Source organism: Pezoporus occidentalis, unplaced genomic scaffold, assembly GCF_034315485.1.
Source record: "Pezoporus occidentalis ecotype Australia unplaced genomic scaffold, CSIRO_AGI_Poc_V1 ctg4, whole genome shotgun sequence".
NCBI lineage: Eukaryota > Metazoa > Chordata > Aves > Psittaciformes > Psittacidae > Pezoporus > Pezoporus occidentalis.
The window spans coordinates 7,927,571-7,955,426 of record NW_026915724.1 but is presented as its reverse complement, the minus strand read 5'-3'; the positions used below and the strand labels follow the sequence as shown (position 1 = coordinate 7,955,426).

The 27,856-nt window shown below is 38.9% G+C and overlaps 1 long non-coding RNA gene across 4 annotated transcripts; it reads left to right on the top strand.

Moving 5' to 3' along the window:
* Positions 1–48: 48 nt before the first annotated feature.
* On the top strand, positions 49–27,856 carry LOC134171282 (uncharacterized). 4 transcript variants are annotated; one of them, XR_009967574.1, is made up of 5 exons: positions 49–1,907; positions 4,669–4,746; positions 8,462–10,939; positions 13,465–13,609; positions 25,767–27,856. It is a non-coding gene; the product is annotated as an uncharacterized LOC134171282 (long non-coding RNA). The 4 variants fall into 4 exon arrangements; XR_009967575.1 differs by lacking the exon at positions 4,669–4,746; XR_009967576.1 differs by lacking the exons at positions 49–1,907; positions 4,669–4,746 and adding an exon at positions 4,962–7,848.

Here is a 27,856-nt window from a genome sequence, read left to right as displayed (position 1 = left end):
CAGTGTGTAACTTATACTAAACTCAAGATCTATGATACTTACTGTTTCTCTTTTTCTGCTGAATCACTAAAATTGATTGTAAAAAAGGGAATTAGACTAATGTGAGAGCATCTGTTCTGGGCAAACTTATACTATCTTCTTCATCATGGAATTTCTTCTAGAATATCCATTGAGATAAGAATTAATCTATAGCTTTGGATCTGCTTTCCTTAGACACAATTTGTCTTTTCCTAGTCTCCTTGAACCCATGTAAGTCCTTTAGCAACTCAGAGATAATTTTTGCTATATTATTAAGTAAATTTCTTCAGGCCCTATTAACCTGAATATATACAATTTAAATAGGTTTTAACTCATTCCTTCTGTAAATTCTGTGGTAAGATAAATTTAACTAAGTATTTAGGCACTTCTAATCTATTTCCAGAACATTTTCTTGTTGACCTTTATACCCTTTTTTACCTATTGCTCATTTTGTACTGTAGGCTTTATGATTTTATTCTTTTATGCAAATTCTTTTATGTTACTTTTCAGTTATGTCCCCTTATTGTGACTTCTTTTTTTTGCAAATCCTTGAAGAGCTCTTAATGTGATGTTAGCGCAGTCTACTTACGCTTCCCAACTTCCTTTTGTTCACATCTATATAGCTTGGTATTGTACGTTTAATTAAAAATGAGTCTGTTCTCTGCAGAAAATCTAGGTTAGCTTTAAATGAGCTCAGGCCTAAACCAGAAAGGAGATTAATTAACTCATCCAAAATGGCATGCTGTTATGATGAGCCTGCTTTTAGTACCTAGACTAGCTTCATTAAAGTTAGCTTAACTGTTTCTACATAACAATGCAATCCATAGTTGGCAGTGCAGGCGTGCTTTTTCTTCCTCTTAGAGAAGCCTATTTTGGTAAAATGTGTCATGATCACTTTCACCCAGTTTACCTTCTGCCTTTAAAATCAAAATGAGTTCCTCCCTACTGGTCATGCAGTTCAACTTGGTAATGCCTCTCATAACTTCCTCTGTCCTGTGAAGCAAAAGATCATCCTTAAAATACTACAAGTATTTGATAGACCTTTTATGTCCTGCCATATCATTTTTCTAACTGGTACTTAAGTAATTGAAATTCACTATTGTCTTATGGGCAAGATTTTTGAATATGAATACCTTTATGCTCAGAATAAGTCAGAAAAATTGACTTCCTCCTTTTGAATACAGCTATAGCCTGTTACATAAAATAGACCCCAATCATGGCATACTTTTACTTCCTCCTGTTAATTTTCACCAAAAACAGTATCTCTTGTCTCTTCCTGAATACAGTACAGTATGAATCATCCTCCCCTGATTTTCTCTGCCCATTTTCATTAGCATTCTTGTATTCTGCTGTCACTGGTGTGTACCATGGTATCTCTGGGATGATACAAACCCCACATTTTTCCCCCTGTGGATACAACTAGATCCCTGTCATTTGACTTCTAGTATCCTAAGATGTTTTTTATTATTTTCTTTTCCCTCTTAATGCCTAGTTCTTTATTCTCTCTTCCTCTCTAAGATTCCTTATTTCTGGCTCTTTGTAACTGGCCTCTTTCAAAGTCCCTTTCTAACGTTGTTAAAAGGTCACCTCTCCGTGTCCTCAAATGCTTTTTCCTGTCCTTGCTGAATAGACATAATTTCTCTCCAATAATATTATGGAAAAACACCCTCTGGTCAAGTAGTTCAGACCCCCTGCCAAACCGTTCACAAAACTGGGAATTAAACCCCAGTGCTTGTCATGGAGCAGTCAGGACCCAATCCTTCCCATAGAGTTGTTAGTCTTTCTTCTGTCAAAGTGCTGTTATAATGTCAATCTGTCTAGTTTCCTCCATTCTAGATTTGTGGCAGCGTTGTGCTAATGATGTCCTTTTCTTTGCTTGTATTTTCCAGGTAAGTACCCCTGCTCATTTTCCCTTTCCTGAAGAAACCGTTGGAAAGCAAAATAATTGAAAGAACCAGAATGACAAGACCTAGAACCGTTATATTTTCACACTGGTAGCGCCACCTTAAATAAATAAAGGGTTCAATTCAGGCAATACTCACATATCAGCACAAGCTTCAAAATGCACATAGATTTTTCTTTCAGGAATGTGGGAGTACATATGAATGTATATGAATATATACATTAATGTCATTGTGAATACAAGATTCATGTCTTAGGTGTAGTACTGAACTTACTGTGCCAAAGATTTATTAGGGAAGGTTTTTACAATAGTGGGTTTCTGGTAGATATTCTTCAGGGTATTTATCTGGTAAAGCTTTGTCTTTCAGATACCTAAAAAGCCTTGTGAAGTACAATGCTCAAGTGTTCCATGTCAATCCATTTGTTGTACTGAGAATTTTTAGACTTGTTCAAAATAGGCTTAACCTCAACTGTTGAAGTCGGTGGTGAAGTTCCCACAGAATTGTTGGGAGTATTTCAAGGAATCATCCAATAATATATTTGCTCTTCAAGGTATGTCAATGGCCAGCCCATGACACATTAACTAAAAGCAAAGCTGGTGAAAAATACTTTAGCTTATTGTTATTAGAGGTAGTCAGAGAATGGAATCACATTTTAGTCATGGAAAATAGTCACTTCTCACTGTTTTTCAGTGAAATTTTAACTATTCAAGTTTGCTGTTTTAGCATTTTTTAAAGATGCAAATTAAAAGTTTTGCTTTCAGAAAAATTTAGGGCAAGTTAAATTCTGCAAAGCAGATGCTAGCTCTGAGTTCTTTGTGGCATATGCTATCTTTTCATTGTGTGTGCACTCAAAAGCTAGAAAAAGAGATCCTTCACTGCTTCTACATCAGGAACAACAATAGAACAACATCAGCAACAATGAAGTCCCTTTTAATGTTGTGCCTTCAATTAGATGTGGCATGGCTTACCTGTTGCCATGATCTGGATGATGACTTGGGTGTGCATGCAGAAATTCCACTAATTTAAAAAGAACTGTAAAAAGTTTACCCCAATCACACCATTGCAAGCTGTGGTGTGAACATGTTTACTAGTTTGAAACCAGCTCTTATGTACTAAATTCTGCTAAGTTTTTTTTGAGCTAGTTGTAAATCAATTTGTATGTGTACACAAAAAAGTTTGTGTTTAATTTTAAATCAATTTTAATTAAACCAATTTTTGTCAATAAACGAGTAATTTACAATTTCACCTGGAGCAAAACAATCTTAGAGGCAGATTTGCAGTGTCAGCATTTAAAGCTGTTCTGTAGGCAAAACCATGAAGACAAGGGAGAATTTTATGCAATTATTTTACAGAGCAATTTAAGTTGACAGTTTTATGTAAAATTAATGTTTTTAGTGAAATCCCTACACCCATGAACTATACCCATGATTAAGTGGATTACTTGGCAGGTCGAAGGAGGTGATCCTACTGCTCTACTTTGCTCTAATGAGACCCCAGTTGGAGTACTTTGTGCAGTTCTAGTGCCCTCAACATAAGGACATGGAGCTGTTGAAGCAAGTCCAGAGGAGGGCCACAAGGATGATCAGGGGGCTGGAGCACTTCCCATATGAAGATAGGCTGAGAAAGTTGTGGCTGTTCAGCCTGGGGAAGAGAAGCTGTGTGGTAACCTCATAGAAAAGGCTGTGTTCCAAAATCTGAAGGGGCCCTATAAGGATGCTGGAGAAGGACTCTTCATCAGGGACTGTAGTGGTAGGACAAGGGGGTAATGGGTTCAAACTAAAACAGGAAGTTCAGGTTGGATATAAGGAAGTTATTTACTATGAGGGTGCTGAGGCACTGGAATGGGTTGCCAGAAAAGTGGTAAATGCTCCATCCCTGGCAGTGTTCAAGGCCAGGCTGGAGAGAGCCTTGGGTGACATGGTGTAGTGTGAGGTGTCACCTGCAGGGGGGTTGGAACTAGATGACCTTAAGATCTTTTCCAACCCTAACTATTCTATGATTCTATAAGTTGTTTTGATTTTAGTTCATTGGAGGATTAGGTAGCTAATACAACTTTATGTCTCTCTATTCCTTCACTGACGTATTAATAGCTTTTTTCATAGGTTAAGTCATACAGAATTTGAGGGCTGGATTCTCAGCCTCTGGTTTGGTATACCCTGCTCAGCCAGATCCCTGCACTTCATTTTTGAAGTGTCCTGAATAAAACGTGAAATAGTGCAGAGTATATGGTAATCCAGAAATCATCTGGTACACTTCTATATGTCCGCACTGCTGAGAAATGCAGTGCTATTAACTTAGTCTCTTTAAAAGCATGTAAGATTTAAAGATCGGAGACAATTTTTTTTTTAACAGAAAATAATGTATTTACTTTATTAAAACAGGCTTTGAACACATGCTACCTATACTGGAAAAAAACAGCTGATTATGTTCATCAAGTAAGATCTCTCCTCACACCTTCAGTGTCCCAGCTACTCTATGAAGCTTGGTTCCCCTCCAGCACCCATACCTACTTCATGTCTTGAGATGCATAAAAGTCACTCTGTCCTGCTGTATAACTACTAAGTATGTACTGCAAATATGTTGCAGAACATTAGTTTGCAGGTTAATACTGTTTTATTTCTTTCCTTGAGAACAAGTGCACGTCTGCACATTCAAGATCATATGTGTGTACATCTCTATGTCAAAGGGAAGTTTAAATCCCACTCTGTAAATTCTAAAATCACAACTATCTCTCAACTTCTGCTAGGAAGTACCTGCCCTGGCAGGTGGTGGTTTGCTTGAATGATGAACTGAGATGCAAGACTAAACTGTTTCATTTGCTTAGGTAGGTTGCCTTTAAAACTTTTAAAAGGTTTCAGCTAAGAATATTTTAAATGCCTGTATTTTTTCCATAGGTAATTTGCCCAGTTATGTTAGGCCTTTTATTTATTAACTAAACTACTTCTACTTTGTATCCAATAGCATTTGTCTACAAAGAAGAGCTGTGACAGAATAATATCCATGCTTCCATTTTAGTTACATAGAACAAATGCATAATTTTCAGACATACATGCCAGCATGTAATATTTCTTTGATATGTATTCTAAACTATTAGTTGACTGCATCCTGCTTTCCATAAATCAGAATCCAGTTTGGTAAAGAGAAAGAGCAAACCTATGATAAGTTCTATAAAAGCTAATATTGTGTGGTGAACTGGGAAGATACAAGAACAGCTCAGCCTGAGCCTGAATAAACAAATTAGATTGCTTTCCCTATATCGAAGAACACACAACAAATGTGTTAAAGCCCTTCCTTCTTCATTCCCATCTAGAAAAATTGACGTGTTTTGTATGATGTTTAATACAGATGTCCTGTGAATATGTTTCTGAAAGCAAGAACAGATTTTTTCTTAACTGGAAAATGCTGCCTCCTCTGTAACTAGTCAATGGTTATATTTTGTTTCAGAGCAGTTGGAGAAGTGACGAATGCAAATAACTCTTCAGAGCGATTGTTTAGAATTTAATTTCTTCAGGAAATAATTGTACTTGAGGCACTAAGGGTGGATTCTTCTCAGCTAAATTTAACTAAACGTGGGTTAAGCTTCTAGACTGAGGTAGTCTTCTGTGTTTCTACTCTATATCATGGAGAGATGTGGGTGATTTAGTGTTCTTACTTTAGACATCACACCTAAGGAGAATGAATTGCTTCCTATAGGATCTCTGTTCACTGTGGAAAGAGTCTACACGTTTGCCCTAAGTTAGATATTCAATTTTAATGTAACTACAGCTGGGTAAAATGAGCCATATGCTGCAGGAGGTGCTTTCCAAAGAAAAGTCATTGTTTGTGTTACATTATTCTTTAAGAGCAACCCCAAAATTGCCCTAAAGATTAAACTCACCAATTGCCATATAATGTGCATGCAGGAATAACTTGCAACATGTTTTAAGTGTATCATCAAAACCTCTGTGGCTATGCTGATCTTGGGAGTCAAAGTGATCAGACATGTTTGGGCAGGCTGTCCAGCAGGCAACATAGCAAAGAGAATGTTTACCAGACATAAAGCACACTGTGTAAATTGGGCTTTTAATTGTGGTGGAAACATAGCCACTATCAGCTGACTGGTAGAAGGAGTGATGAGAAGCAGTCTTGCATTTCAAGAGGAACAGAAGTAAAATTCTGGGTTCTTGTGTGCTCTGAAACATTTCCAAAACCAAGCTCGCACTTCTGCTCAGTACTCATAAGCATATGGTAATTTTTACAGTATCACATTCAGAGTTCCCACTTGGTATGATATGAAAGAGAAGAATTCAGTATTTGATATTGCTGCCTCATTATAATAGCCTGACTTCAATAGCCCTCTGTTCAAAGAACTGGAACAGAATAGTGTGAGAAACTACTTAGGAATACATCAGTCAGCAATATGCAGAAAATAAATTGAACAGCTCCTCATGCTATATGCCTTCCAATATTTAAACATGTAAAAAGAAATTCCTAAAGGGAAAGACCACTAATGGAAGAAGCTATTCATCTTGAATGTACCAGATCACTTCTTTCAAAAGGATGTTAGAAAGATGGTTTAGACACTGAAGCAGTATTTGGCTTGTTGTTGGGTGGTTAAGCTTAAAAAGCTCATATGCTGCAATGGCATACTTAAAGTAAGTAAGAATTTTTAACAGTTGAAAGCAAAAGGCACCTGTGCTTCTAAGATTTTGGTCTAATGGTCAGGCATTAAAGGATGCAGCACTTTGGTTGACAACTGAAGCAATGAGCTGTGGTGGTTTGGGAGGAAGGGAGCAGAAGACAAAAACAAAAAAAGCCAAGAGTACAGTTTATCATTGCTACACGGATCACAGCTTCTGTGTCCAACAAGTGGGATCAATTTTTCTAACCAGTTGTATCTGTGAGTTGGATGGTTTTGACTCTGGTTGTGTTTCTTCCTCTGACTGTGAGGATTTGTTACCTCTTCATGTAAGTAAGCAGTAATTTTTTGGGAAAAGGCATCTTTTGGATATGCCTATATTAATATGTATATAATAGCCACCATGGGATATTCTGGTCCATGACACTAAATCAATTACAACAGTAGAGCTACATTAGTTGTTGATGACGATGATGGCAACGGGACCATGAGAAAGTCAAGGAAATCAGCAAGACCCCAAAAGCCTAAATGAAGTTATAAGACCATAAGCAGATGCTGTTAGCAAAAGGAAATGTCATGATGGACAAGGTAAAATTCTACTTTATAAACTGGTTGACATTCACATTTTCCTCTACTCTGACCAGTACTACTCACTAGACCAGCATCTGAATCCTTCAAGAATCTGAAACCTTGTCATTTAGGAGTGTTATTTAAGTGAGTTTGTCTCTTCAAACATGCTTTTCATTTGTTTTCCGGCAGATGCATATCTCTTGCCAACTGGTACAGGTGTTTCTCTGGCTGGTTTCTGCTGTTAGCTGTGCTCTTGTCACTGTCACATGTCTCCAGATATATAACAGCTTTTTTTCTTCACAACCTTTTTCTAGAAAGATGCAGAAACTTTATTAAGAAGCAAACAGTTTTTTAATTCTAAATTTTTATAACTTCACAGGAAAGTGAGAAACGAAGTGGGAGGAAATACACTGAAAAAAAAGGAAGTTATCACACATTTAAATATGCATTTCAACTATAGCTAGTGTCTAAATATATGAACACTGATTACACAGCTCCTCGTGCACTTAGGATGCTCCCAGGCAGCGCATGAAACCACTTTAAAGGCTAAAGGGTATGTGCAGAGCTTTCAGCTCTTGCAAGCTTATCACAAAATAGATGTAACTGTAAACCATACGCTCTTGTGAATTAGCAACACCACAAAGGTTTGTTCTTCCTTATATTTCAGCAGAAGCTATAACCACAAGTGCTAACTGTCTACACACAATACAGGAATTACTTTGTAAAGGGGGAGATGAGGTGAAGTATCACAAGAAGTCTTTTACAAAAGCACCTATGATATTTCTGCTTTTTGGGGCTGCCAGGTAACAAACATGATTTGTAGTGTAATATTGTGCTCTCGACCACAGCAAGCCCTGGCAGACCAGTATTCTTGAAGGCATGACCTGGGATTTTTAAAATGCTTGCATTTCGTGTCCTGTCGGCTGATGCTCGGCTCTCCCGGGTTCTCCCTTTGCCCTCAAGTGTGTTTTATAAAGTCTTTGCATCGCTTTTCTGCCAGTTGTAGGGTTTACGCTGTCCTGGCGGCTGATACGCAGCTCCAGCTGCTGGTGGAAAATCAGTACGACAGACTCGAGAGAAAGCGCGTTTCCTCCACCTCAGAGAAGAACGCCTCTGAGACTGGTCCTACCCTAGCAAATCAGAAACTTAATATGTGTTTATCTACTTCACTAATGAGTGTTTAAAATTAATTTAAGTATGGTTTTGATAGGTACAATCTGGAAAAATAATTTGTAGAAATGTTTTCTTAGAAATTTACATTAGCTATGCTTGTTCATATGGTGTTTTGTCGTACAAGTGGACATACTAAATACTAAACTTTTTCCTTGATGTATCATTCCAATCCATTTAGGATTTCTGTTCCTGACAGAGCTAGCTTCTGCATGTCAGAAAACAAAATAAGGGTTTGTACACCCAGTTCATGATATCCCTCATTAAAAAACCCTCTGTCAGAGCCTAGGGATACCAGCGTACAATAAAAATTGTTAAGAGTTTTCACCCAAGTGAGACCTCATTTTAAATTCTGTACAGCAAGGATTTCAGCCAGAGAGGTGAGTGAAGTTCTTCAAAACAGAGGAGGCCTTGATTTACCAATGTATGCAAGAAATTTTGAAGATAACCTTGAGATTCCTACTAAAAATGCCCTAGAATTAGACCGCCAGAAGCCTGTGAAGCTATTGCCCTACACTTATATCAAAAGGATAACAGGTCAGCTTTCATTTGATTGAGAAAAATCTGAAACCAAAAACCCACATAGAAGTGCTTTTTCACATTTTTGGTCACTTGATGGCACTAAACTAACACTATACATATTAATCACAAATAGCATAAGAATACATCTGTGCCAGTGTATTTTTTTTTTAAGGCTTGGCCTGATGAAAGTGCTTTGTTTTGTTAAGGGCAGATTTCAGACATAAAAGAGATATAAAAAAACCCAAACATGAAGCCAAGAAGCAGTTGTGAAATCTGTGTGCTGTCTGTCTTGTTAAAGTTCACAACATACTACAAATACCACAGCATAATGGAATACATAGCATTTCTGAGCAAAACAAAACATAACACACCAAAGACCAAACCAAGCCTTTCAGTAGCAAATCTCAGAGAGGTATCTGCAAACTTTGGAAAGTGTCATTTCCACCAAAATGTGTGGCCACCAGGAGGCCGCCTACATGAGGCAGAGCAAGTAGACAGCCTGGCCTTTCCTGTGTCTCTTTATTTAGAGGGAAATTGCTAGTATTTCGAGGCTGAATGTTGGGTTCATTTTGTGAATGCAGAGGTGAAGCAGGGGGAGCTTTGCTTGGATGGTCTTAGTCATGTAATAGGAGCCTCCTGGTGTGATACATGGCTGAAGAAAGGACTGCAGTCCACTGTGTCTCCCCATAAAGGCACCCTCTCATGAGCTGTCCATCAAATATCTGTATTATATTTATTTGCAGTTAGAAGTCAGAGAACTGAGAAATCCTCAGCTAAATGGAGCCTTTTCCACAACTTTTCAGGATGTGATTCGAGTACTAAAGGAACATTTTTATTTATTTGTCAGAAGTTTCAAGCTTTCAAAAAATTTTCCCCTCCTGAAAAAGGAGGAAAACAAAGATTTTTGGAAATTTTCACCAATCAGCAATCAAAATGCTTTTGTTGGATCAAAGAATGTATTTTATTCCAATGATGCCTTTTCTCTGAATGTTTTTAGCTTCTTTTTTCAACAGGAAGTTACTTAGACTTCAAAACCCCCAAAAGTTTTGAAAGATTTTTCACACCTTCCAAAGGCAACCACAAAGGATATTTCAGCAAGTTGAAAGGGCTGGGAGGGGGTTTTCTTTTTGAAACAAGGGATAACATTCAAGCCTTTCCCATAAATAGGTTTTAATGAATCAGTCCACACAACAGTCTGTGGCACAAAATGCCCAGACAGCTCTAGAAATGATGCTGCAGGTTGCAGCTGCTCTCCCCCTTCCTCACAGCACTCCTGAAAGAGCTGTGGTGACTGACGGAGTAGTGCTTGCACAGAGGGACTTTCATAGAAGTGAGTATGGGAAACCCCATGACATCACATGCACCTGTCCTATCTTATGGAGAAGGAAACATGGTCATTGTATGTTAAGGCACTTCTGTTAATTTTTACACTTTTAAGCCTTTTTTTTTCTTTTTTTTTTTTTAATCATAGAATCATTTAGTTTGGAAAAGACCTTTAAGATCGAGTCCAGCTAACCTAACCCTGCCATGGCCACCACTAAACCATGTCCCTAACTACCACATTTATACATCTTTTAATTGCCTCTGGGGATGGGGACTCCACCACATTCCTGGGCAGCCTGTCAATGATTGACACCCCTTTTGGTGAAGGGATGTTTCCTAATATCCAATCTAAACCTCCTCTGGTGCAACTTGAGGCTATTTCCTCTCGTTCTATGACCTGTTACTTGGCAGAAGAGACCAACACCTACCTTGCTACAACCTCCTTTCGGGTAGTTGTAAAGTGCAATAAGGTCTCCCTTGAGCCTCACGTCATTTTCTAACTGCTGCAGAAGGTCATGATGGACTTCACTTTCCCATATTCTCATAATTTCCTATCTCCGATGATTCTGCAACTTCTGCGAAGTATGGTGCTTTCTGGGAGTCTTGTGGACTTTGCAATGGCTTCAATTAAATGGAAGAATTGCAACTTGCCAGCCAGTGAATCCATTGTCAAAATTTTGGTTGGACTTGTCACCTTGTGCATCCTTAACCATGCTAAGCTGGAGAAAAGTGATTGGCCAAAGCATTGCAGTGACTTCCACAGTACACAAAGCCAATTTCTGCCCCCCTTTCTACTAATGGCTTTCCACAGGAGGTAAGTGAGGACAAATTTGTCTTTCTTGGCTTAAAAATACCTTGTTTTCATGCCTATCTGATTATGTACTTACTAAATTTAATCCAACTACAACAAACTGAATCTGTTCATGAAGTTGGATAAATGTGAGCTAAGCTAATTTAAACCATGTGAAAAAATCACACTTATCTGTGCAGTACCAGTCCAATGCTATTTGAAAACTATATGGAAATATAGAAATGAATATGAAGATCTCAAAAATAATAGATGAAGGTCTGTAATTTAGGTGCACATCTATTTTTTACATTATAAGTAAAAGCATAGGATCTCAAGATGAAATTCAGACATGCAAACTCACTGCCAGAGAAGCAAAGACAAGAAATGGGAAAAAGCTCAAGAGGTCATCCTTTCAGTCTCACACACTGTCATATAAGTTTTCAATTATTACGTCATAGGGTATTTATGTTTCTCATACATGTACTGTAATCACATAACACAAGGCCTAACTTTTTATAAGCCTGGCAAAAAAAGTCATCATTTCAATTACGTGTGAAGGCTTGATTATTGTTGCTGGTATCTAGCTCAGAAAATACCCTTATGTTGCTGGACTGTGATCATTTTCCAAATTGTCTTTTGGTTACACAGTGTAAATTGAGTTATTTCTTGTTTTATCAATTTCTAAAGGGTTTTAAAAACATTGCAAGATTAATCATTCTGTAAAGCTTTGAATAAAAAATCTAGCATTTGCTGAAAGGACTACTAGAGGGACTTTCAGAAAGATGGACACAGGGAGACTCAATGGATCTGCCTGGCTAAGGGCTGCCTTTGTGCCCAAGGGCACCCTGCCTTGCCCCTCTGTGTCTTCATGGAACCTCATGATCCTTATTCAGATAGATTTGCACTGCATTTCTACCTGAATAAAATTGAATAAGATGCAGGGATTGCTGTGACACCAGAAACACTCTTGAAGACTCCTAAGGAGACCTCTCATGTCCATTCACTCCACTACTTGTCTCTTTTAGCACTGAATAGCCATTAGCTACCTAACAGGGCAGACCCACAGCTCTGCTGTATTCAGTTCTGTCATCTCACTTAGAATTATGTACACCCATATATGCTAAGTTTTATACATCTGACAGATGCATAACTAACTCTTCATTGCAAACAGTTTTAGTTACAGGCTAGGATGTGCTCATCAAAGCTTCATAATAGAACTAAAAGATAAAATCTTGGTCTCACTGGATAGGTTCGTATTGATTCTTGAGGGACAGCCTTAGCAAGGCTCAATTTTGCAGCTCATCCGTCCAGCAAACCTGGCCCCAGCAATTGCTCCCACAGAACACACAGGATTTTGCATAGCTTGTTAGATGCAGACATTAAATACAATTAAACACAAGAATTTAATAAACATTAAATTCAAGGAAGCGGATGGCAAAGGGATTGGCAGTGAAAGCTGTTCATGGGTGTTAACAGTTAGGGAATAGGCAGATCAGGGAGTCTGGTGTAGCCTCAGGCTGGTATTGGAAGCTGTAGACATTGAGATTGATGGCAAAAATCATGTTGCTGTCACCTTCTAATTCTGAACAGCCTTGTGTTTGAGTGTAAAAGAGGGAAGGAGATCATTGCATCCTCTTCTGCATGGCAGAGCCATAAGACACTCTGTCCATATGATTTTGCTCATTCTCTACTCTGTCAATGTTTCCACCGACTTCAGTAAAAGTCTGAATTGGGGAAGTCCAGCTTTAGTATCTTTTTATGCCTCCAACCTTTCCTTCACAGATCCTGCTCATTTTCACAAATTCACAGACTATATTTTTACTTATAATAAAAGAAAAAAAAAAACACTTAGTTGCAGGCTTCAAATGAATTATTAGTGCATGACTACTGAAGATGGAATTCAATACAAAGAGAAAAAAAGTTGTGAAGCCAGATACTAAGCTAATGCAGCTTGGTGTAGTTCCCTTAACATCAGTAGAGCTTTGCTGGTTTACCCAAACTGAGAATCTGGCCAGTTAAATTTTAAAAATACAAGTACCTACTAAATTTGAACTTTGAAATACAAGGCAGACACTTTATCCATTGGTCTGTGCAGTCTTTGGTTAAAATCCAGTGGAATTTAGGCGTATTGGTTTTGGCCACTGAAAAGTGCTTATATTGTTCTCTGAAAGAAACAGAAACATGTTGTGAATTCTAAAAAAAAAAAAAAAAAAATTAATCAAAAAGTTTTAAAAAAGTAATTAAAGACATCTTTGGAGTTCATGCGAAGTGCATTCCTTCATCCCAAATTAACAGCTGTGTGCATGATCATCTGCTCAAGAAGTCAGACTTAATTTAGCTGTCCTCCCTCAGCAGCTAAGTGCGGTAACAGAAGCTAAGATTTCCCTTCCCGTCTTTGCTAACTGTTCATTTTCCTTTTAATCTCTTAATTCCAGCCCTGAATAATGTGTGTAATTTTGGAAAGACCTAGTCTTTAACAAAGTGCAGTTACGGTTGTGTGTGTTGATGGTAGAAAACCTTGATGATAACCATCCTCTCAACCTTTGCAGCTGCTCTGCCTACTGAGGGATCCCCTCCTCTGCAGCCCCACCTACCAGCCTTATTGAAGGCTATGGGGTCTCAGAAGAGACCATGCCTGAGGGTAGATGGGCACAAAGGCTCTCTAAAGAATATATCCCTGGAAATGTTATACAGGTAAGATGAATTGACCTGCCAGGCTATGGATTGCAGGTTTGGACATGTCTATGAGGCAATATGCAGCCCCATAACTCAGAGCTGGAAAAAGGGGTGATTTTCCTATTATCATGGGTTAAGTATTACAAAATGGGAGTTTTGACTTTTCAGTCAGCAGTGGAAATCAGGAATAATTAAATCAAAGTTAATGGTCTCAGGTGGAAAACTGAACAGCAGATGTATTTACCCAGATAAACATAACACACCTGAGTCCTGCACTCTTCAACCATTGGAAGTCATGGAAGAGTTTAACCTGGCTATGTAACAGGCATTGTGGAGGAAACATACACTCTGATTGTCTGCATTGCTTGATTACTCAGTAGCTTACTGGCATGATTTCTTCTGTGCCAACTAGCATGCTCTGCCATAATGATCAGATTCAGATTTTTTGGTTTGGGAGCATTAAGGACCATTCCCAAAAGGGCAGTATGAACAAGAATGACAAGACTTGGCTCCCCCTACCTTTTTCAGTTCTCCAAAACTGTACTAGCAGATTTTGTACCTCAAACATGTCAGCATATCAAACCCAAGGCAACCCTAATTTTATTTCCATGCTACAAAATCACTGTTTTTATAAGCTGTGATTCACTTATGTATTGCTGTGGACATTTTGAGCACATATTATAATGATAATTATATGTTAGAGTCTCAGGGATACCATGCTGGACCTTAAGGACACCTGAAGGACAGGTGGTACCTAGTGCAGACAGCATCAGGCCAGATCTTTGCTTCAGGGCCAGAGGATGGTCCCTGAACAGGTGTATTTTTTGCACTGCAGCCATAGTCACAGCAACTGCAGTATCAGGTTCAAATAATGAATGTTTGTGCTGGAGAGCAACATACTGCTGCGAACTGAAAGGCCACCTCAGAAAACATAGCAGGTACAAGCATAGGAAAGGCCTTTATCCTATACACGTTTTAGGTATTTAGGAAATTAATGTAAAGATATAGAAATAAACTAAAATATCAAAGTATAAATCTGTCTGGCATGTGTTTTTCGTTACAGTAATTCTTTTGAATAATGATTCTTTAAAAAACTGTCCTCAATTTTAGACGAGTGCAGCTCATTGATAAGCTGTATTACTCCTAACAAACCAGAACATAGTAATAAAACCCCACATTTTATTAGACAGAATGCATAATGCAGCCTTTTCCATCTGGGGAGGTTCCTCTTTTCTCACTGGGATGAAGCAAGTATATGAATAATAAACTAAGTGGTAGCTCTGAGAGACCGGTGCTGTTTCTCTCTTGTAGAAATTAGAAAGCCAGAAAACAGGAAAAGCATCTTGGAAGTAAAAAATGGCTATTTTTGAAAGCATTAGGTGCAATTGTATGTCCAGGTAGCCATTATTTACCTATGCCTATCAATTCCTACTGCCTTAAATGTGTATTTAGTGTTGAGATGTGCACTACAGCACTTACAGATTTGTGATCAGTTATTGAGAGTAAATATTCTTGAGACAGACTACTCAAGACTCACTACAGAAAACCCACTTCAAGCAGCGGTGAACAAACATTACAAATCCTGGGCCAGGAGAGGCACAAAACATCCCAGCAATGAGAAATATATATTCAGAATGGCCTGAGATACAATGCAAACTTTAAATTAGTTTATATCATGACAGACATCCTAGTCTAAAAGGGTCAGATTTTCTTAGGAATCAGGAAAAAACCTGAGACTTTGGGACTGCTCCCCACCGTGCTAGTCTGACGAAATGATGTTGACATTAATACAGAGCCAAAGTCGTATTCTGCCAGTGTAAGGACAAAGGCAAAGGCTCACTAGCTGTGTTAAACAACTGATTTGGGCAGTAATTTCGCTAATTGTTGCATATATATGTGGGAATGTGCTTAAAAAATGATAAAATTCTGTTTGACATTTTATCAAAGGTCTTATGCCACTTTGCAAGAAAAACTGCTTTTAGGACTGCTGTCAGCTCTCTCCATCTGCAACCCTCAAACACTGTGGGATGTACATGGGAAAGTGCATAGGGAAATTAAGCTTGCTAGAGCTTTCTCCTCATAGGGACAGACATATAGGTCAGTATTTTCAAATATTGGCTCCTAAAGTTAGAATCCTGAGTCGTCAGTTCAGCATCTACTTCTAAGATTCTTAGTCCTGGTTCCCCTAGTGATTCTGAGAAGAATCGGTGATACTGTCTAGGGATTAGGTGACTGGTTCTTTATTCATCCCACTTCTAAAAATGCAGACATGCTTCTTCACTAGAAGACGGCTCGCTGTTCTGCAGATTATGCATTTGTAGCAGGTTGCATTTGGCCTTCAGATATTGATTACAAGAAGTTGAAAACATTTGAGTTTACATATATAGGTTTAGCTAAAATAACAAAACAAACTTTCCTGGTACTGTGCAAGGCAGTAAATGTTAGCTTAAAAAATTTCCATTAGCCATATGGTCTTCAGGTGAATTGATGTAATTCAAAACAGGCATTCAGTAACCTAATAGTTTTACCGTACCACAGATGTGTGCATTCCCTTGAAATGTATTTTTAGTTTGCGTCTCAGGCCTTGATTCTTTCGCTGGCATTAGAAGCCCAATTACAGAAGCAAAGCAAATTCCAAATTCAGTCCACAAGCCTACATTATCAAAACCCTCTCCACTGGAAAAATATTCATGTCAGGCTTGAAATACCTTAATCATATTTCTCTTCTTCATCCCCCAACACACTATATGAGGATAAGATGTAGAAGAGGTAGAAGCTATCAGGAAAAGCTCTTCCCTATGTTGTCCGAGTCATTTCAGAGAACTGTGATTTGAGTCTGAACTTAGGCTCATGGGTTCGCAGTTTTAACATGATTATGCACATGCATGACTAGCACCCATACTTCGGATTTTAAGTCAGTGGTTCCAAACACATCTTAGTTTGGTTTGTTGCTGTGTGAAGCAGCAACGATAGCTCTGCGGGAGGCTTTAGGGAAAAGGGGTTTATTTCTTTGCTGCTTTGATTTCTTGCAGTAACAGAAGTATTAATGTGAAACCTTTAAGCTCAGATTGGAAAATTTTCAAACTGGATGACTGTGTATTCATAGACTGATGAAGTTTAGATACCAATGAAATATGTGTCTGAAACCTGAGGTGAGCAGGTCCACTTCACTTTGCACAGCTATTTGTTTGGGCTGCTGTCTAGGAGTTGATGCACGATCTTTTCCTCTCCAATCTACCTCTTGTAGCTCTGACAGATTAAATAGAAAAGGTAGTAATTCTACAGCATGAACCTCTTCTCTAGTGTGGCCAGTGTGAGCTAAACAGTCTGTAGCTGACAGACACAAATGTTTTGTTTTGTTTTAACCGTATGGATCAAAGATTAATACAACAGACAGCATATCCCATATTAAATCATATATTTTCTATCAGTTGCTCACTATTTTTCTGAGCAATATATCCATTTACATCTAGTATATTTTTTCTGGTGGTTTAGTTTTAAGCAACTGGATTTTAAATGGATTATTTCAAATGACTGGAAAGATGATGGAGCCACAGGTTCTTTAAAAGATTTTCAGACTCTCTTGAAATGCTTCCAGACTCACCATTAGTGTTGGGGGACATTACACACATCAACTCACCAGAGACAGTAGTATATACTAAAACTGCTTATGTTGTTGTTAGCATAGTGAAGGAGTAAGTATGCTTTATGAGAACTAGATATTGCCAAGAAGCTGAGCAGACAGCACTGTAGTGGGGTAGCAGCACAGGACTTGTTAGCAGAAAAAGGGAGACCACACTTCATAAGATATGATATAGACTCTTGTCTGAAATGAGCTCTTCCTTTGCTGAGTTGCTCATGTTGCAAACCCTTATCAGGTATCACTACTCTTTTTACCTTAGCTTTCATTACATTAAAGCTAGTATGAGTAAAGATAGTCATTTAATCATACTGTCATGTTGCCATGCTGTCACGCTGGAAGAGCTGATGCATTTTAGACACGTGTGGTGGACACAGCAGGTTTTTTGGCATAGTGGCTATTTGCTTGGAGAACCTGGCCAGTTAGAGGGTGATGCTACCACCTTCTGTGCTCTTACTCTCTTTGCAGGCTAGCAAGTACAACCAGGAACATCTTAACTGCTCAAAGGTGCCAGGATAGCAGCTGTGTCCCCTGTTAGGACCTGAGCACAGAAAAAGGGGAGCCCTTCTACCCTTTCTCACTCGTGTGTATGGGTAGTTATAGATCTTTTGACGTGGGAGGGGCATAAGTTGTGAATCACCACAAATGCTGCTGCTGTGTATCACATGCTCTTTTTTCAGTGCTGGTACAGGGATACTTACAGGAACTACGATGAAGCTAAACACTATTTCTAACCTTTTATTAATGAGATCACAGTTCCTAGTTCAAAGCAGGTGAAATAATAAATACTGAGCTTGAGTAAGAGAAAGTAAATGGTATATGGAGATTCTTATTAAATCAAAAGTAAAAAATTATATTGCAGACATGTTGCTTCTTGCCAAGCACTTGTTGGTGTTCCAAGAAAAATTAATAACTGACCTACTATTCTTTTATTACTTTCTTGAAGCTTTCATCAAAAATAGGTATCTTGAGTGTGTTGGATATTTCTGGTTCTTTTGAGGATTTATTATAATGTTAATCTCCACAATGCGGTTGTGTTAACACCTTCCTGCTGCTAAACCAAATTTCACCTTCAGACACAGGGGGACTGAATTTTTAGACAGGGATAATCCAGAACTCAGCAGTAGTGGATTTTGGAAAAGTGAGTGAAATATAACCCAAGCTGGGCTGGCTCAGTTGGTAGGCTGAAGCTGAGACAGCTTAACAAGAAATGAGTCTTTTAAGATTCTGTGTGTTGATACTTCAGTAGTGCGTTACTTTTCTGAAACTTCTAAGGGACTTTATGAGAACTAGAAAACACTATTTCATGGCTGCAGAGTAACGGATTTTTTCCTTAGGAACAAGGGAAGTCCATCTCAGCTGTTGCTAGCCCATCAGCTGCTCTGACACCATGGATGATTGGACCTATGAAAATGGTTGCAGATCCCCTTTTCTTCAAGAGCACATAGAAATTAGAGTTGGATGTTTGCTCAGGTGTTGCAAAGTTAGAGGTATTACAGTGATATGAATTGTAGAAGTCTGTTAGATAGATATACAGGCAGGTAAATATAGGAATGTTCTCAGGCCCTAAACAAGACCCTCAAAAGCTGATCCCGTCAGTATGCATATGACATCAATTTGGTGTAGGTGAACCTCTCCTCAGGCTGCAGACCAGGTAAGTGATTGCTTGGATAAGGCTCAACCAATAGAGCTACAGGATGTTCACTGGATAAGAGCAATTCCAGAAGGGCACAAGGGAAGTGAAATCTGAGCTGTGGTTTTCTATAGCTGTTGCAAATGAAGTAGGAAATCTGCCCAGTTACTGGTACTTTAGCTCTAGTTACAAGAATAAACTACTATGGGGGTCCATTGTTATGGGAATGTAACTTTTCCTTTCAGCTCTTAGAACAGTTCAGTATGCCCGTCCATATATATGTACATATATACATTTGTATGCAGTGTATAGCATCGTGCTCTGTGTCAGCCTCTGCTTGGAAAAAAGCGAAAGCAAAAACTTCAACTAGCGAGTGATATAATGAGGTGTTTCTTTTGTGTACCTTGCTTGTGCAAAAGGTTCTTGCATTTAATTATTTTTTGAAATAACTCAGATTGTCCTTTGACCTGAAAAACTCTTTGGCTATCCCTGCCTTAGTAAATGTGCAGATGAATAGGTATCGATCTGCAGATGTTCATACTGTATGAATAGTATAGTATAATGCCTAAGCATTATCCTTTAAACATTTGACAGATGGCTCTCAAGGATCTTTATAAATCTTTGGAGTTCCAGAGTGGTTGAAATAAATGCTTCTATCATTGCTCTACAGCCACAGAAAGCAACATACTAAAGTATTGCATAACTTGCCAACAAGGAAAGTCTTTCTTTGAACCAGGAATATATGCCATGCCTGTTGACTTCCAGTTAATTTTTAAACTTCGGTAGTTAAATGCAGTCTCTTTCAGAACAGATGGCTATATATTTCTATCTCAATCTGTGGAAAATAGTGCTACTTATCACCTAATGGACCAAATGGGCCAGAAATACCTGGGCTATATCAGGTTTGTTCTTTGTGACCACATGATGTGAAAGCAAATGCCAAACACAGCCAAAACAGAATGGTATTTCAGCCAAGCCATATTCACTTTGTGGTACTCTAAATATCTATGCAATATACAGGGTTATATAAATCAGGCACACCACTTGTAGGCAAAAATATTCACCAGCAAAATGTTGTAAATTTCTTATTTAAAATGAATGCATAAATAAGAACCAGATTATGCAATGCGTTATCACAGATTTTTGACTTTGTAAACAACAGCGACATATCTCTGATTCACACTTATTTTTATTAAGAAGAACCTTTTAAGTCTTGTCTAGATTAAAAGTATTCATAATGCAACTTTTCGTCTTCTGTCAAAAGCTTGCCTTCTATTAGATCAGTGACATTTCCTTTGAAAAACACATCTGGCTTCTGAGACTACAGTGTCCATCAATGAAATTCCTGGTTGTGAAAGAGCAACAAGAAGGTGATGTAGCAGATAAGGTTACTGACATATCTCCAAATAGGATTTCCTCTGTGACAATTTTGAATAGTCAATTTTGAAAACTTATAAAGGGTTTTACAGATAGACAGTGAAACTTTATTATCTTAAACTGGTAAGGAGATAGGGTATTCTAGAGTAAAATAGATGGCTACCCCATTCAATTTTCATGCTGCATACAGATGTGTTTGTTGTCTGATTGGAAAAGTTTTAAAAAAGAAGAGTCTCTGCATAATAAAACCAAAATACACCTGGCTAGTTGTGAAATGCTGAGTGAAATGCTGATTTCCTAAAACATATTCCTTCCTGACTTCTGTAAGTAATCGGTTTATACCAAGAAGCATGAGGTTTCATTATACTTAATTATCTTAGTGTAATTATAAATGCTAATGGTCACATAATTATCAAGCTCTTTTTAAAATCCAATCACTCAACTCACTATTTCATTCAAAAGGTCTCTTGGGGCTGTAAATCCCATATTTTGCATGAAATAACATTTCCTTGAATTTGTTCTTCATTTAACTGCCATTAATTACACCATATAACCTCTTCTTATATTTGGAATAATGAAAAACTGTGTGCTTGTCATAGGTTTATATTAATATCACTACATTTCAGTGCTCATTTTATAAGATAAAGCCATAAAAGAATACATAAAAATGTAAAACCTAATGAATAAGTTGATAACAATCATAGAAAATAACAAGTTTTATGAACACTATTACAAACACTATCTTAAATCCTCATGCAAGCTGTCCTAATAAAAAATATGTCAGATCTGCAATGAATCCAAAGTCAAAGCATGTAAGAGATGAATCTAGACTCTGGGATTGTATGATAATCCCATTCTGCAAAAGGCACCATAGAGAAGTCCTGCATAGCCTGAAATAGCCTGTCAGACAAGTCTCACAGACTCCAAGACTCCAGACCAGTTAAAAGGCTTCATAATCACAGGTGGATAATCAGTACTTTTTTACTCATCCTTTAATTCTAATGTCTCAATTCTGGACAGTCCTCCTCTTGCATCACTGTAGGTAGCAGGGTGCTGCTGCTGATCCTGGTGAGTGCAGGATTTACACCGGCCTTTCCTCCAGCAGCATGTCTCACTGCTGCTCTCACCACTTAATTCCAGTCCATCCCCACAGGTCATTAAAATCATTACATTTTTCATTTCAGAAATCTGCCTTTTTCTTACAGCAAAGCCCTCTATGGGATCTCTTTTATTTAATTAGCCATATAGGAGGTAACACACCTGCATCAAGCAGAGCAGGGAGTACTACTTGCTGTCCTGTGAACTTTTTTTTTCCAGTGAGTGCTGCTCCTGATCTACACTCTTAATGACTACCTTAGCTGTCACCTCCTCTTTCCAGCATTTGTATGTTCAGCAAACAGGCTCCTTGTGTCCTCATTCTTTGGCATACTCCATTCTTAGCTCTTTCACAGTGTGAACCAGGTCTCTTTGCCAAAATGTGATCCTTGGTGTATTTGGAGTGTTTGTACTCTTATTCCACCACTCTTCAAATGAAGTCAGCAATGCTCACATGCCCTGCAAGACTTTGCTGGTTAGGCAGAGACCTAAACATATATTTAAAGTTTCACAGGCACTCCAGTGCTCTTCATTTTCTTGTCTCACACTGGCATTTAACCCTGCACTACTGAAGTTAATGGGAGCATCCATTAATATAAATCCAAGCTAGACCGGGCTGCTTAAAGCCCCATCCAGAGTGGCCTTGAACACTTCCAGGGATAGGACATCCACAGCTTTCTCTGGGAAACCTGTCTCATCACCCTCATAGTAGCTCCTTTTCATGGAGCCCAGTATAAGTTTGGCTTTCCGGGCCGCAGGCACACATTGCTGACTCATGTTAAGCTTTTTGTCAACCAACACCCCCAAGTCTTTCTCGTCAAGGCTGATCCCAATCCATTCCCTGCCCAGACTGTTTTTATAGTTGAGTTTGCCCCAACCCAGGTGCAGGACCTTGCACTTGGCCTTGTTGAACCTCATGAGGTTCATGTTGGCCCACCTTTCAATCCTCTCAAGGTCCCTCTGGATGGCAACCTTTGCCTCCAGTCTGTCAACCACACAGCTTGGTGTTGTCAGCAGATTTGCTATAGAAGAACTGTAAAACATATAGTTGATGAACAATATCATTATAGTAGTATAAGTACTACCATTTGCTGTAGCAACGGGTCAGATCCCCAGCTAAGTGAGAGTATGCATTTAATTGAAATCAATAGACCTACTTCAGTTGCATATAAACTGCTGGTTGTTCATTCCTCTACTTCTACACTTCCTAATGTATTTACTAATAGAGCTTGGAAACTATCATTGCTGATGAAGATGATTGAGTAAAGCAGGGGACAATGATAAAATGTAACTGAAAATTAAAGTATAACTGTAAATCTGAACAAAATCAGTGATAAAAATTGGCATTTTGAGGACTCAGAAAAGTATAGAATTTCTGAAATTTCTTTTCTTGGCTAACATATGGCATCTAGGAACAGGTGTCAGTGGCCCAGCAGGTTTTACAGCACAAAGAAACTGCAATCCCTTTAAAATTTGTGTATCCCATGGGTTGATCATGACAAAAGATGATGAGATAGCCATAATGCCTTCTTTACAGTGAGCAAACGTTCTACACTAATAGTTGGATCACATAATGACTAGATGACTTCTTCCCAGAGGCAATCTCAGTACTGAGTTGGGAGTTATTTTGTAGAGTTTTATTGAAGATCATTTTCAGTTCTGAAAAGGCAGTCAGCTGCATTCAGTTCTTTTGCTGTAGGTGTATCTGATCAACTAATACCTAGTCAGTGATAAAACTACTTTCTCGACACAGCATTTCAAATACACACCTCTTGCATAGGTGCACTAGCTCCACTTTTTTTTATTACTTTGAACATAAGATACTTCTATTTGCCTTCATGACTCCCTCCAAATCCTTGTCATTTTAGGGTCAATAAACTGATCCCAATCCCTGTAATTTGTCATATTACACTCTTTGTTATATTGCACAACTATGTAAATGTACAAGCTTGAGGAAGCCAGAAATAAGGAACTAAGTAATCACCAAAGATTTGTGAAAAAAGTGGTAACAAATAATTGATGTGAATTATTAATCCCAAATGCTTGTGAACATTGTGTGAAATAGCCCAGAAACTACACTTCCCAAGTGAAATAGAAAAGCCTAACTCATTCAAACTTGCTTAAAGAGAGGATTAAAATTGTCCCTCTGTTCATTGGGAGAAAAGAGAAATTGCTGGTAATAAATATCAATCACAACTGTGGATTTTTTAAACAAACACAAATTAAAGAATAATAAAACTCTTTCTGGAGTTTATTAATGAAAAAAGTGTTAAATTGTCCAATGGTAGTGTAGCAAAGGGAAATGTTTCTATTTGTATGTATGTACAGCGTATAGGGTAGAATATGTCAATGTCATATATGTGCTCTCCAGTTGTAACTAAAGAATATGTTAGAGAACAGCTGTGGAAGAAGATATTTTCAAATCAGCAATCTGGTCATCCTGTACCCACGAGTTTTGAAAGAGCTGGCAAAGGAACTCAATGAACATTAATGCTGAAATTTAATCAGTCTCAGAGCACCAAAAAATTCCATTAGACATTAAAAAAAGTTACCATTGTATTATAATAGGTAAGAGGAATAGTCAAGGCAATTACAGGCCTATCAACCTAAAACAGGGGTTTTCTGTTTTAAATAATAAACAGCTGACACATAATAAGAAAACTGAAGTACTAATATAGTTCTGTGCTACAGTTCCTTCCTTTAAGTGGTAATATAGTACTAATCTAGTTAATGGCAATGCACAGATGGAAAATGGGTCCTGTCTGACCAACCTGATAGGGTTTTTTTTAGTGAAGCTGGGTGATAAACATAATGATGCTTGACTTTTTGAAGTTTTTGACAGGGTTCAGCACAACCTTCAGGGTGAAAGCTAGAATGATAAAAAGAAGTGTGGCATATATAACTGATTGTCCTGGGTTCAGCAGTAGCAGTCATTTTTCCCCTTCTTGGTAGCTGGTGCAGTGCAGTGTTTTGACTTTCAGCTCGGGAACAGAGCTGATAACAATGATGTTTTGGTTTGGCCAAGGACTTTGTGAGCCTCATGCTCTGCCGGGGAGGAGGGGGAGCCAGGAGGAAGCAGAGACAGGACACCTGACCCAAGTTAGCCAAAGAGGTATTCCATACCACAGCACGTCATGCCCAGGATGTGACTGGGAGTTAGCCGGAAGGGCTGGGAGTCTGCAGGGTTGGAGGAGGTATCGGTCAGAGCTTGGTCGGGCTGGGGGGGCGAGTTATCGGTCGGCTGGTGGTGAGATGATGTATTCTCTTCCCTTGTTATTTCCTTTATCATTATTATCACTGGTGGTAGCAGTAGTGATTTGTGTTATACCTTAGTTACTAAACTGTTCTTATCTCAACCCGTGAGTTGCATTCTTTTCGATTCTCCTCTCCGTCCCTCCGGGAGCAGGGGGAGGGCAAGAAAGGGGGGGGAAGTGAGCGAACGAATTACCTGACTGAGTTTAAACCACAACACTGATAGAAAGCTTACTATGAAGTCCTTACAAAAAATTGAGAATGTGTTCGGCAGTTATTTCTTCCCACTGGAAGCAGATCTGGAACCATTTCATAGAATCATAGAATAGTCTGGGTTGGAAGGGACCTTCAAAGGTCATCTAATCCACCCCCCTGCAATGAGCAGGGAAATCTTGAACTAGATCGGGTTGCTCAGAACCACATCGAGCCTGTCCTTGAATGTCTCTTCATACTTCTATCATTGCCAGCTGGGTTTTCAGGTGATGGAGACTGTGGGAAAGGTGAGTGATAAAGAGGAATGGGTGAGCTGCTCAGTGTAAGCAATTTTTTTCAGACAGTCACATACAATGTCATTCAAGTTGGGGCTGTTCAGCCTGGAGAAGAGAAGGCTGCATGGAGACCTCATAGCAGCCTTCCAGTATCTGAAGGGAGCCTATAGGGATGATGGGGAGGGACTCTTCATTAGGGACTGTAGTGGTAGGACTAGGGGTAATGGGTTAAAACTTAAACAGGGGAAGTTTAGATTGGATATAAGGAAGAATCTCTTTACTGTTAGGGTGGTGAGGCACTGGAATGGGTTGGCCAGGGAGGTTGTGAATGCTCCATCCCTGGCGGTGTTCAAGGCTGGGTTGGGCAGAGCCTTGGGTGAGATGGTTTAGTGTGAGGTGTGTCTGCCTATGGCAGGGGGGGCTGGACCTAGATGATCTTAAGGTCCTTTCCAACCCTAACTATTCTATGATTCTGTGATTCTAAGTTATCCCCCTTCGTGCAAAGGGGGTCACCAAGTTGTGAGGAAATAGCTCAGGTAAGTACAAGTGCTTATTGTGTGTCAGTGGGCTGTGGTGCTGATGTGATCCTTGGACCGTAAACAGAGTGATCTTAAGAACTGAAATTTTGTACTCCCTCTACATTTGGCACGAATCTGTTACCACAATCCTGTGTTACTGTTTTCTCTGCAGCCTGAGGAAAATGTTTACAATTTGGAAGGGATTCAGGAAACAGTCATGACAGATACAACAGGACAAGCAAACATACCTTGGAGAGGAAGAGAGAGAATGCAGAGGCCCTGTTTAGCTCAACAAGAAGCAGGTAGGAGGATGCTTTTGCTCACAGTCTACAGCTGACTGCAGGGGGGAGATTGGCCAGAATAGGGGGTTCTTTAGTCTGGATGTGAACATGTAAAAACATCCAGCATTGAGGATACGTACATTCCATAGTAGTTAAACACTTGAATTGCTTACTGAAATCTGTGGTGAAGTCATCTGGAAATATCTCAGTTAAGATCGCATGTTCTTTAAAGTGTTTTTCATTACAGGCAGGAGCCAACACAGTGAAGTCCTTAAGGGCAATATCTAGATGCTGATCTCTGAGTCAAATCCTCCCCACAACATTTTTCCTTCCAGTCCAGCATATTTATTTCACTGTCTGGCAGGAGATGAAAAGCCACCATTTTTGTACCTTCTGAACACAGACAGCCTCTCAGAGCCAGGAGCTGTTAGATTTGCTTGGGATAAGCAATTAGTTCTGGAGTGTACTCTCCTATGCCATCTGCTCATGGCTCAGCACTTAGGACTGTGCCTGCACCTGCATCAGAGTGTAAATTGGGTAGGTTTGTACAATAGAGGCAGGAAAACAAGTTAAGTGTTCACAGTGGTATCTTCTCTTTACAGAATCTTTGAGTCCAGTTAAACAAGACTGCGTGACTTTACTTAGTATTGCTCTTCAGCAGGACTGTAGATGGCACGCTAAGGTCTATTGAGTTAGTAGCACCAGAGGCAGCCTTATTCAGACAGCCTAAGAGCAGAACAACCTCACACACAACAAAATACTTACTTCATATTTATCAGCATGCTCTCCGGATGCACCAGTGGGCCTTAGATGCCCTTACCAGACTTAGTGCCCTGACAACATTTTTCCTAATAACTTTTCCTTAACCATAGCTTGGGAGATGATTTAGATTCAGTGGACAGGCCCTTTCTGAGAAAAAAACTGCCTTTAAATCTCCTTTACTTTTATCTTTATACTTCTGTTGTATTTTGATTTAGTTACTAGTTCCAGAAAGTGTTTTATAAGAATTTATTTTCTTTTCTCAGTGTCTGTATCTGGTTATCACAACATATAATCTCTGGATAGCAAAAGCATAATAGTGTTTTGAGCAGTTACATTAAGGACTTGATGCTAGTTATCTAGTCCCATCAAATATGAATTTCAGCTAAACACAAGTTGTTGGAATAAAAGAAGATTCTTTTGTAATTTCTGTTTTCTGAATATTGTGTTCATAGTATTATAAAAGCCTGTATTCTCCTCAGCTATTTGTCTGTACTATTATGAAGCCTGGCTGTTCAAAGCACAGTTGGACAATAACACAGTCTTCTCTAAATCACTCAGGTACATACCACATTGCTTTAGTAAATGTTTTATTGTCAGAAATGTTGGAAAGGATCACTTGAAAAGTTCTGCTTTTTGGCCAAAACTGATAAAAGTGTTCAGACTGAATATTGAAAAGGAAGATTACACTGAATTATGTACAATTTAGGAAGGGAAAATTAGATATAGGTAGAAATTTGGATTAGATTCTGAGTGTAGCATAATTTCCAAGATAAACACAGTAGTCAGATATTGTGACAATGCTGTCTAATCGCAAGGACACCTGCACATTTTACACAAACTACTTCAGAGCTAGAGCTTCTCTTCAGGGGCATCATCTCTACTACTTCTCTTGGGGGAAATCTTCTAGTTCTGCGGTTGGGACACTGTGCTGTGGGGTGTGAAAATGGGTCGGTGTCCTCTTTGGAAATGGCAGGAAATGAACACAGGTTTTACACTTTCTGGCCAGAAGATTGCTGCTGCTGCTGTCACCTGAGAAAAGGGATTGGTCCCTCCCTACTGCTTTTAGAAAGCGGTTTGGAGAAAACGCAGGGTAGTTGGTGAAGGTCTCCTGACAACATGGATCCGCATGCCACAGGGCAGGAAATGGGCAGGACTTCAGTTCTTCCTCCTGGTACCTACCCAAACTCTCTTAGGTTGCTGACTGCTGTGAAAGCTGTTC